The sequence below is a fragment of the Sciurus carolinensis genome, chromosome 4 (genome assembly GCF_902686445.1).
Source record: "Sciurus carolinensis chromosome 4, mSciCar1.2, whole genome shotgun sequence".
NCBI lineage: Eukaryota > Metazoa > Chordata > Mammalia > Rodentia > Sciuridae > Sciurus > Sciurus carolinensis.
The window spans coordinates 127,717,747-127,729,909 of NC_062216.1; the positions used below are offsets into that span (position 1 = coordinate 127,717,747).

General features: G+C 39.4%; 1 protein-coding gene across 1 annotated transcript in view; it reads left to right on the forward strand.

The window, feature by feature from the left end:
- Positions 1-7,130: 7,130 nt before the first annotated feature.
- The window catches only part of Rap1b (RAP1B, member of RAS oncogene family), a 42,585-nt gene continuing 37,552 nt past the window's right edge, over positions 7,131-12,163 (forward strand). The window contains exon 1 of the mRNA XM_047549206.1: positions 7,131-7,283. The gene's annotated coding sequence lies outside the window, so the exon portion shown is untranslated. The remainder of the gene's footprint in view (positions 7,284-12,163) is intronic.

Genomic DNA, 12,163 nt, shown 5'->3' on the forward strand with positions numbered 1-12,163 from the left:
AATTGCCCAGAAGAAAGTATACAAGAAAAGGGCCAGGATCAAGATTTAAGGGACTCTAACCCTAAGTTCAGGAAAAGAAAGGAATAGCCCAAAGAGAGATTGAGGAGTGACCATAGGGAATGGTGTTATAAATGCTGATTAGTAGCAATTGGAATGGTACTTTTGGATTTTTGTGGTTGTTGTTTTGGCAATATAGAGTCTCTCACATGCTAGACAAGTACTCCACCACTAAGCTACACCCTCAACCTTCTTATTCTGTTTTGAGAAGGGTCTCACTAAGTTGCCCAGGCTGGCCTTGAATTTATGATCCTCCTGCCCCATCTTCCCTAGAAGCTGGAATTTCAGTTGTGCAATAACAGGCCCAGAGAAATAGTACTTTTAAAACTGATTTTATCATTTATGGATAAAAATAGACCTTATTTTTGAGCTTCCCTATTGTCACCTTTTAATGCACATGAACTATAAACTTTAAAGCATTATTTCCAATGCATAAATATGTTCAAGTTATAAACTACTGACATACAGAAACTGAAAAACACAACCAATCCTGAAATGAGGACTGTCATAGCAAAGCAAAGTGAAAGTTTAATAAACATAGATTTATAATTTGTTACTATATTTGTACAAAATAACATTGTGCCCCAGGATGTATCACATTTATGAACCCACATTTATGGAGAATCTTTTAGACATGATACCTAACAGCTAGAGTGCTTATTTTGTAGTAGGTACCATTCTATTTGTGTTATTTACCCCAAACATAGGTTCTTATTATTGTGCTTAATTTACAAATGAGGAAAATAAGGCACCAGAAATAATTCCTTAAGATTAGAGTCCATAGTAGAATGCTTGCACTCTGTCTCCAGAGTCAGTTCACCTGACCACTATTCTGTGGGCATGCTAGGCAGGTGCTCTAACACCAAGCTACACTCCCAGCCCAACTTCCATTTTTATACATGACCCCTATGTTGCTACACTAAACTGGCCTTAAACTTTTGGATCCTCCTAAGTCTCCAGGATTACAGGCATGTACCACTGTGCCCTGCTATTTTAAAACTTTTCAAAAGCCCTACTTATATTGTTTAGTGCATTTTAAAGATAAACAAAAAGAAACTCAGAAAGATTAAATAACTTCAATGAGTCATAAATCCTCTATGATCAATATGGAGAATCTAACCAAGATTATCAAGACTCCCAAAACATTAATTTCTTATATGTGATTTCCACTGTAAGATCAGTAGAAAAAGTAAGATGTGACTTTAGGGCTGGGGTTGTGGCTCAGTGGTAGAGCACTTGCCTGGCAGATGTGAGGCAATGGGTTCAATTCCTAGCACTGCATATAAATAAATGAATAAAAATAAAGTTCTATCAACATCCAAAAAAATTTTTTTAAAAAGATGTGACTTCAGTTCTCAATGATCTCAAGACAGAGAAAAAAACGAAAGTAATTCAAGTTAAGGAATGTATGGTAAGTACCAAATGGATGTTATAAACAATTATTGCAGAAATTCGAAGAGGGAGAGAACATTGAGTCTTGAAGAAAGACTAAGACTTAGGTAAACACAAAATAGGAGAGATTTTTCTGGCTGAAAAAAACAGCATGAATAAAGGAGTAAAGAGGGCAGCATGATGCCAAAAGAAGGCAGATAAACTAACCTAGAAATTTCAACTCTGTCACATACTCATATGTAGCCTTGGGCACTTAGTCTTTCTAAGTTTTAACTTTCTCATCTGTATAATGGGTCATTAAAACCTATCTCTTGGAATTTGGTAATTACTACTGAGGTATATGATTCATACATAGGACTTGGGGGTAACTGAGAGTTGAAGGTAATTACTATCATAATGAGAAAATCCCAGGAGATGCCTACCTCTTGAGTATCTTAGGCAAACACTCTACAACCCAGTCCTTTCAATTGCTTTTGAAAATTTCATGATGAGGGTATTTCATGAAGTTGGTTTTTGCAAGGGTTTCCTGTTTTTAAAGCTCATTTGCATGACGGCTCTGGGAATGTCATTTTCATTTTTGTTTTTTACAGCTAAGGCTTGAGGAGGGGAATTTCTAATTATAATCTGTTCCTTAAATCACAGACATTAGCACTGACAAAATTACAGAACTCACGAATTTATTTATTATGCAAGTTCAGTGGTCAAGCACAGAACTGCTGAAATACAATACAGGTAGAATTCAAAATGTATCTTGAGACAAATAAGCAGCTATTATTTTTATTACATTGAGTACAAAACAGGCCAAGCTACTTTATTTTTCTTATCTATAAGTACATGATTTCCCCAAAACAGAAATCTTAGAGATACACCAACTACCCTAGGAGAGTCTCCGTTCTGAGTTTTTTCCCCATAATAGAAATTTTCTAGTGTGCGCTTACCTACTCTCCTGTATGATTAAGTGGTAGAATTTATAAAATAACTGCATAGAGTTCAGAATGTAATTTTTGACCAAGAAAACAGAATGAAACTAGCTGGGAACTTAAGTCATGCTTTTTTCTTTTTGCATCCCCAAATCAGTCTTCTTTTACTTCTCAATCCCCAACTACAGCCATGCAGATTGTTGCAAAGGTGCAGAGTCATAATTCTGTATCATACTCTATCTCATATACACATATTCATGTAACATGCACACACATGCCCAGAAACACACACCCCAGAGGGAAAAGTCAAGAAACATGCCTTGAAAGGCTCAAATTTCAATGTTGTGAATGAAATTTGTGAAATAAAATAAAATATTGATGCTATGGATAACAAATTTATTTGGAAGCTAAATAGTATAACTTTTGCTTATGCTGATAACCACTAGCAAATTAATTTAAAAATAATAAATTGGGGATTTTTTTTAAAAATTACTTATTTTTACTTTTGTGTATTTTTTAAATGAAACTAAGGATGTATGTATGTTATTTGAAATAAAACTTTTAAGGAATCATACAGCATGAAAAATTGGAAGTATTATTTCAGGTTATACAGCAATAGGTATAGGTGAGTTCACTTTTAATTTGTGTTCTCTCAAAGGCAAAAAACTAACTTTATGCTTCTTCTCATTTCAGGGGTTGAGAACTTTCTATTTTCTAAACCTTATCTTACAACAGTTCTGTAAGGCAGATGTTTTTATGCAACATCCTAGATGAGAAAACTAATACTCTACATGGTTACAGAATTTGTCAAAGACCACTCAGCTTACAAGTGGTGGAGCTAAACTATGACTCTCATATTCTCCACTATTCCATGCCTATTCCATGCTACCTTGGAATCCCAGTTCAGCAAATGTATCTTAAATGCCTGTTATGTGAAAAGCATCAAGCCAGGGACCAACAGTGACAAAAATAAGAAATATACATCCTTTTTTTTCTCTCTCTCTCAGTACTAGGGATTGAACCCTGGAGCACTCTACCACAGAGCTATACTCCTGGTCCTTTTTAGTTTTTTTTTTTTTAAACTTTGAGACAGGGACTTGCTAAGTTGCTGAGGCTGACCTCAAACTTGTGATCCTCTTGCTTCAGCCTCGAGTTGCTGGGATCTTAAGCATGCACCATCCAATTCATCCTACATCCTGATCTTCTTTAAGAAATACACATCCTGGTCTAGATTTTATATTCTCTTACAGGTAGGAGCAGCTACATAATTTTTGAGATCCAATACAAAATGAAAATACTGATGTCTTAACTCAAAAATTTTTGAAAATAGCCAGGTATGGTGGCACACACCTGTAATGCCAGCTACTAGGGAGGTTGAAGCAGGAAGATCACAAGTTCTAGGACAGCCTGGACAGTTCAGCAAGACCCTGTCTTAAAATAAAAATTAAAAAAAAGGGTTGCTGTTATAGTTCAGTGGTACAGCACCCTTTGGTTCAATCCCCATTATCACCACCATCAACATAATACATATACATACACACAAATCTTAAAAATATCAAGATAATGATATTAGATTATTAAACCAATCCAGGGCCCTTCTATGAACAGGATCTATACAATTGCATGAGTCACATGTCCATGAAACTGACATGAATACAGGGCTCAGCAAACTATGGCCCACTGACCAAATACAGTCTGCCATCAGTTTTTGTGCAGCCATGAGTAAGAATCATTTTTATATTTTTAAATGATTTTTTTAAAGAACATTATTTTGTGACACATGAAAATTACATACAATTCAAAATTTTAATGTCCACAAAGTTTTATTAGACTACAGCCACATGTGTTCTTTGTTTTGTCTAATGCTGCTTTTGTGCTACAATTGCAGAGTTGAGTAGCTGTACAGTTGAGTAGCTACAACAGAGATCATTTGTCCCACAAAGCCTAAAATATTTACTATCGGGCCCTTGACACAAAATGTTTGCAAACGCCAGTTCTGGTAGGAGAGTCTAACACAAGTGACAACAGAAAAGAGCAGTGAAGTTTCATGGGGATCTGAAAGAGAAGAGACCATTTTAGGTTGGATATAAAAAAACAAAAATGCTCATTCTTGAAGAAAAGAGATGACCTTAAGCAAGGTATTTGCAGAATGTGATGCAATGGGAGGGGGATTCCAGATGTAGGGAATAACCTATGCTCAACTGAGAGGTGGGGAAGATATTTATTTGGACAAGAGGAAAAGTTCACTCTGACTAGAAGCCAATTTTAAGTGAAAGGGAAAAGTAAGACACACTTTATTTTGGTAGAGGAGGAGAGTAACTGAAGGCTTTTCAAAGAAGGCTGTGACTTTCTGAGTATGTTTTAAGATAATTCATCAGCAACAATGTGTAAAATGAATCACTTCAGAAACAGACTGGATATCACCAGTGTGCAAAGGTCCCAGAGTTAAGTTGTGCCAACCTAAACAAGTATGGTCTTATAAGAAAGGGAAAGAGAAACTCAGTGAAAGACCTTGCCTAATTACTGATAGAGCTACCAATAGACAAATTATTTAAGAGGAGGGAGAAAAAAGTGGGTAGGCTTGAAGACTGTATAATTTAAAAGGCAGCAATAAAATTAACAAAGGAAAAGGAGCTGAAACTGGTTTGGTGACAAAGATGATGAGGTCAACAGCACATGATGACTGAAGCCTTTAATCTCCAATACTCAGGAGGCTGAGGCAGGAAGATCCCAAGTTTGAGGTCAATCTGGGCAACGTAGTGAGATACTATCTCAAAATAAAACTAAAAAGAAGGGCGGGGGTGTAATTCAACGGTGGAATACTTGCCTAGCATGTACAAGTCTCTGGATCCCCAGCACCAAAAAACAAAACAAACAAAACAAGACAAAAAATGAGTTCAATCTGTACATGTGATCAGTTCAAGTTACCAACAGGACATCCTGAGATGTCAAGGAAATAGAAATGAGGGACTCAAATTCAAAAGCAAGTTCAGGCAGGGTGTGGTGGTGCATGCCTATAATCCCAGCAACTCAGGAGACTGAGGCAGGAGAATCATGAGTTCAAACCCAGCCTCAGTAACTTGGCCAGTAACAAGGCCCTAAGCAACTGAGGCCTTGTCTCAAAAAATAAAAAGGACTGGGGATGTGGCTCAGTGGTTAAGTACCCCTGGATTCAATCCCTGATACCAAAAGGAGAGAAAAAAAAAAAAGTGAGTTTTGTGTTACAAGATGCAGATTCTGGCATTTTCTGCAGAGTGATAATAGTTTAATACAAGTGCAACGATTCCCTTCCTAATAAGAAACCATAAATCTATTTTTAATTAAACTTTCACCCATTCTCTCAAACTTTAAAAATTCTAGTTTCCAATTTCTTTCTGAAAACAGAAAAAAACTGCCCAAAGTCAAAGAGTTTTTAAAAGAAGCAAAATGGGCTGGGGTTGTGGTTCAGTGGAAGAGCGCTTTCCTAGCACCTGTGAGGCATTGACTTCTACCCTTAGCAACACACAACAAATAAAATAAAGGCATGCTGTCCATCTACAACTACAAAAAAAAATTTTTTTTAAGTTTTCTAAGAAAATATAAAAATTATTGAAATAGGGAATATTTAACCAACTTAAATTGCAAAACACCTGGAAAACACATACTCCAAACTATGACTCATTTTTAGCTACTCATTTAACTTAAGTTAGCTTAATTTTCAATTTCTATGTTCTTAAAAGAGTGAAATTTATCACACTTTTTATTTATCTTCCAAATTTATTAGTTTGCAAACGTTTATTTCAAAAATAATTTGTACAGGGCCCAGGCAAACCATTAATTAAGCAAAAGTTAATTTTCAATGACCTTCAACCCCAACTTTCCCCTGCACTTTACTCTCAGAAGCTTTTGGTCCATCAAAGCCTTTTAAAAAAAAAAACAAACAAACTCAAGTAAGTTTCTCATGCTAAAGGTAGCTGTACTTAATCTCTTCTCTAAATATGGCCAACTTCCCCTGGTAAGTTCCTGTGCTCTTTGGAAAGAGGCATTTGTGGAACAGAAAGTGTTTTCTAGTGTCCTGAAGTCACATCATGGACCTACTATGGGAAATCCGTAGAGTCACTGCACTTCCACATGCACACTATAAATACTGTTGATTTTGGCACAGGGTACAAGTTTGTTTGGGGATCATAGATTTGTAAACTGCCTTTGGCAGTGTAAGAGTTCACCACAGTTAAGTCAATAGTGAATGAAATATTTACCAATTCAGGAGAAAGGCCATTTCAAGAAAGAAAAGATTGTGTCCTAGCCTGGGCACCTTCAAGGGAGCTCCAGGCGTAGAAATTGTACACCCTCAATCACCTCTCAAGCTACTGTCCTCAGCACAAAGAACTAAGCGAACACCAGCGGTTTGAAGGCTGAATTATAGTTTGTATAAAAAGGCACCTTTGGGAGGGTTTCTGAGCCCTGCACTTCCCTGTTATCCGCTGGGGTCTGGCAGGGTGCGCTAGGGGCAAGATGACACGCGATTCCACCCACCAGCCCTCCTGCAGGTGCGAGGTTGAAGGGACGCTGGGAAAGAGCAGGGCGCTAAGGGACCGCCTGTGCCGGGCCTGCTCTCCCCGGAGGCGAAAGGCCGGCTCCAAGCCGAGGGCGAGAAACGGCGCGCGAAGGCCCCGCCCCTCTGCTCCATGGTTCCGCCCCCTGGGTCCCGCCCCTTCCCGGGCCGCGCACCCGCGCGCCCCGCCCGCGGGCGGAAGCGAGAGCGAGGCTGAACGACTGACGTCAAGGCGACACCGCCAAACCTCGCCCAGAGTCAGGCGTGTAAACCAGCCGGAGCGGCGGCGGCAGCCACAGGACCGCCGTGGCGCCCAGAACAGCGACCCGGAGGGAGCGCGAGGCGACGCTGGCTACGGGAACCCGGTGACAGCGTGAGAGGTTCGCAGAGTGCGTGCGTGGCCGCTGAGGGGAGCGGCCGTGGCGGCCGCGCGGGGCGGGGACCCGGCGCCGGCTGAGGGGAGCGGGTGGGGTGCGGCGCGGGCCGGGCGGGGTGGTCCGGGGCTCCGCGGCAGCGAGGGCGTCCCTTCAGCGCGCGGCAGGTGGCGCGAGGGCCCGGCGCTCGGTCCGCCAGCGCGCTGCCTTCCGGGCGAACGAGGAGGAACCGCCGCCGCCGCCGCCGCGGGGGAACGGCGCGCTTTGCGGAAGGGGTCAAATGTCTGAAATATGGCGGAGGAAGTGAGAGCCTGAGGACCCCCCCCCCGCCTGCTCCCTCCTGCCCGCGGCCGTCGCGGCCTCTCCCGCTCCCTGCCTCCCCCGTCGGCTTCCCCGAAGACTTACTCCCCGCCCCGGAGCCCCCTTACTGCCGCCCCGGTTCCCTCCCGGGTGTGGGTGGAAGTTAGAACGGAAACCAGAAAGTTGTCCTTTGCGTAGACCCACCTTCCCCCAGCCCCGAGCCAGGGCGAGGAGCGTTCGGGGGAAACCACTCCCCGGCGCCCTGCGGGCTAGAGCCTGACAGGGAAAAAGTTTGTCTGAAACGGGGCTGCTTGCTCCATTTGTTGCGGGAAGTGGCAGGAGGAAGGCAGCGGAGGGAGCCCCACCTAGTCTGGCAGCAACCACCGTGCAGAGAAAAATTGTTAAAGGGGCCTTTCCCTTCGTCAGCAAGAGGAAATCTCTTTCTCTTGCGGAGACAATCCAGGAAGTTTGTCCTCTTCTCTTTTTCGCCAACTCGATATGTCTAATGTTAAAACTGACGTATCGGCGCCATGAATTTTATTTGAAACTACTCCGGTATGAACCGGGCCCTTCGGATTTTTTTCTGAAAAAAAAAAAATAATAATAATAACAAAAACAAAAAACGACGTCTTTGGAGAAAAGATCATCTTTGCAAGTTTGAGCAGATGGTTTGCTTCCCCTCGCTTGTCCCTCTCCCACCCTTCATTATAGTCCGGAAAAACGTTTTACTCTTGAAACTCCTGATTGGCATGAATAGAAGCACTAATCTATTACAGTAAGGGAAAATACCATTTTTACAGAGTAGAAAGTTGACAATAAAGCAAATATTGTGACTTTAATATTTTAAGGTTAAATTCAGTCAAGTTGAATTTTTGTTTGCTAATTGTATATGTATCTATAATATATAGATATCTCTTGCAGACCTTTTTTGTAATTAAAATATTGTATGGACTAGCTCAAAAAGAGCTTATCTTAGCAAGAAATAACTTATGGAAAAGGGAAACTTTCATTTAACTTCAAACTCTTATCACTCTTAAAAGCTGACTCTTGAAATAGTATTTATTGAGTCATTATGGAGTCATGGGACTTTTTAAGAGCCGGAAGGGACTATTTAGATCATCCAGTCCCGCCCTGTCATTTGATGGAGGAGGAAACTGAGGCCTAGAATAGATAAGATAACCAGTTAGTAAGTGTGCTTAGAACAGTAGTCTGTCCATAATAGACAATCTGAAGGAAGAAATAATGTCATTTTAATAGTAAATTATATCTTACAGAGATTATATAAACCCCATCATACCCAAAAAAGTGAGTAACATAGTCAAATGGTGTGGAATAATAACTTGAAGTGTTTTAGCTGCAGGTTTTAGGAGAATACTCAAGTTAAATAATTTTGTTTAAAGACACAGAACTCTGAGTAATAGTCTTATTTGAGCCCTTCCATGCTTTCAGTCTGCACTACAGTTGTATTCATTTGCACTTTTTTGTATGACATTCCCAATAAATTGTGAAGCAGCCTTATCTGAGTAAACCCCAAAGTAAATTATTGCAATAATATAACCTGTTTGGTTTTAATATGTCAGATATCAAAATAGAGCTGAAGAGTTCACTACTAAACTGACTTAATTTTAAAATGTGGTATGGGGCATGAAAATAGTTGTTGTCTTTTCACATTCTCCCACCCCACCCAACCCTATGAAAGTCATCTCTTTTGCGTTATTTTTGGTACCAAGGATTAAACCCAGAGACACTCAACCACTGAGCCACATCACCTGCCCCCTAACCCCTTTTTTTCCTCTTTTTTTTTTTTTCTCTTTTGAGACAGGGTCTCATTAAGTTGTTGATACTGTTTTGGAACTTGGGATCCTGTCTCAGCCTCCCAAGTTGCTGGGATTACAGACATGAGCCACCACACCCAGCCTCTTTTTCTATGAAACATGTCCTATCTTCTCCTACCATCATATAGTATTTATTCTACAAAATTGTATACAAGATATATATATATGTCCTAAATCACTGGCATGATGCCTTGCACATAGATTCTCAGTACCAGTTAAATGAAAACACCATGAGGGGAGGGACTTGATTTATCCATTGTATTCTTCATAAAATACAATGCCTGGACCCATAGTAATGTATGGTATTAAAATTTAGGGATTAATGAACATTCAGACAGGATATTTGAGGAAAAGAGTATAATCCTTCAAAAAGAAATGACTCCACATTGCTTTTGGAATCTCTTACTTTACAAATTGTCTTTTTGTCCTCAACCCTTTACAATAGAATTCAAATATTTTCTCTTTAACTATAAAGGGATAATGAGTCCCCATGTACATACTGAGGGTCCAGCAAGGTAAGATTGTCATAAAGTTGATCTGCCTTTTTTACTCACCAGCCATCTTGGCAGCTGCTTTGGGTTGGGGGGCTGTCAACCCAAATCGTGGATACAAAGAAGAAAAAGTCTGAAATAGATCAGCTCTAGGCTCCAACTTGTTATGAAAAGAAAAAAGAATGTGCTGGGCTACAAGCAGATTCTGAAGATGGATCAGACAAGGCAAAGTGAAATTGATCATCTTCCCCAACAACCTCCCAGCTTTTCGGAAATCTGAAATAGAGTACTGTGCTATGCTTGCCCAAACTGATGTCCATCACTGCAGTTGCGATAATATTGACTTGGGCACAGCATGCAGAAAATACTAAAGTAGGCATACCATCATTGATCCAGGTGATTCTAATAATATTAGAACCATGCCAGAACAGACTGGTAAAAAGTAAAACATGCAGAATTTTTCTTTAATAAAACTTGAAAGAGCTTGCTTTTAAAACAGAATTGAGGACTGGGGTTATAACTCAGTAGTAGAATGCTTGCCTAGCATGTGTGAGGCACTGGATTCAATTCTTAGCACCACATAAAAATAAATACAATAAAGGTATTATGTGCATCTACAACTAAAAAAATTTTTTTAATTGTTCTGTGAATATAATGATCTTTCAAGTGTATCTTTGTATTTGGGATTGAAAAACTGCTTATACAGAGATTGTTAGCATAGTAACTACGTGTGTTTTAAATGTAAAATCTAAGATATGGACCAAAAGCTCATACGGAGGTTTCTTTGCCCTTTGTTTAAGCACTTGATAAATATTTTTCTTGCCAGGTGGTGGGTAATATTAATCTTGAAATTGGATCTGATACAGAGAGAATTTGATTTTACCAGGGTATCATTCCCCCACAACCCAAAAAAGCATAGTCTACATAGGTGATTTTATTATTGAATATAAAGGAGATAGTCAGTATTCTCTCCTGATCTTACTGATTTGCATGTCGTTTCCATTAAGATATAAAATAATGTGTTCCTGTTGTGTCTCTGAGGTAAAAGAGGGGGAGTATTGATCTGTAGAGTCTAGATATTACTAAAATAGGAATAGTTAAGTGTTCATGAACTAAATACTCAAAAACTATTTAATATAGCCATGATATTACATATTCCTTCTGTAGAAAGATTTGATCAAAATTGATATTTTAAAACAAGAAACAAACATCTTCGCCATTGCCATGATCTGGATTGGACAGAATTTCTAATTCAGCTTTTTTATAAACGAGTACTGCCGAATTCAGTGGCACGTGTCTGTAAATCCCAGTGATGGGAAAGACTGAAGCAGGAGGACTACAAGTTCAAGGCCAACCTCAGCAACTTAGTGAGACCCTTTCTCAAAATAAAAAGAGCCGGGGATGTGACTCAGTGTTAAAGCGTACTTGGGTTCAATTCCCAGTACAAAAAGCGGGGTGAGGGTGTGGAAAACTAATGTTTGTCTTGTCTTATGCTGAAAACTAATGTTTTCCAGAGTTCATAGGTATTTTGCAATGGCATTGGAAGATACCAAGTATCTTTTGAGGATTAAAGTCTTTTACTTTACTAGTTATTTGGAAATCTCATAAACAAAGTGAAAGCAGTAGCTTTAGAATAGAATGAATTTATCCATTTGTAGTAAGAACTAGCCTAATCTGTTATACTTGAAACCCAGTTGAGCATTGAATTCTAAGACCAGTTCCTTTAACCATAGTGTGTTCTCTCTCTCTCTCTCTCTCTCTCTCTCTCTATATATATATATATATATACACATATACTTATTTATTTTATTTTTGTTACTGGGACTTTTACCCAGGGGCACTTTACCACTGAGCGCTATCGCCAACCCTGTCTTCCCCTTTTTTATTTGAGATAGGGTCTCACTAAGCTGCTGAGCATCTTGCTGAGTTGCTGAGGCTGGCCTTGAATTTGTGATCCTCTGATCCTCCTGTCTCAACCTCCTGCGCTACTAGGGTTACAGGCGTGGGCCACAGCAACAGTTTCTATTTTAAGCAAAAAAAAACTGTCAGGGAGTTTTATTCTGCCTTTTAAAATCACTTTTTAAAGAAATTACCACCAGCCAAAAAAAAAAAATCATTTATTTTCTATGATAACACTGCTGTTTATTCCTAATATTGGTCAAATTAAGGTTACACAACAACTAATTATTTTGGTAGTAATTTAGAAAACTTTTATTTTCCTTCATGTCATTAAAGATAAAAATTTTAAAAAGCTTTCTCA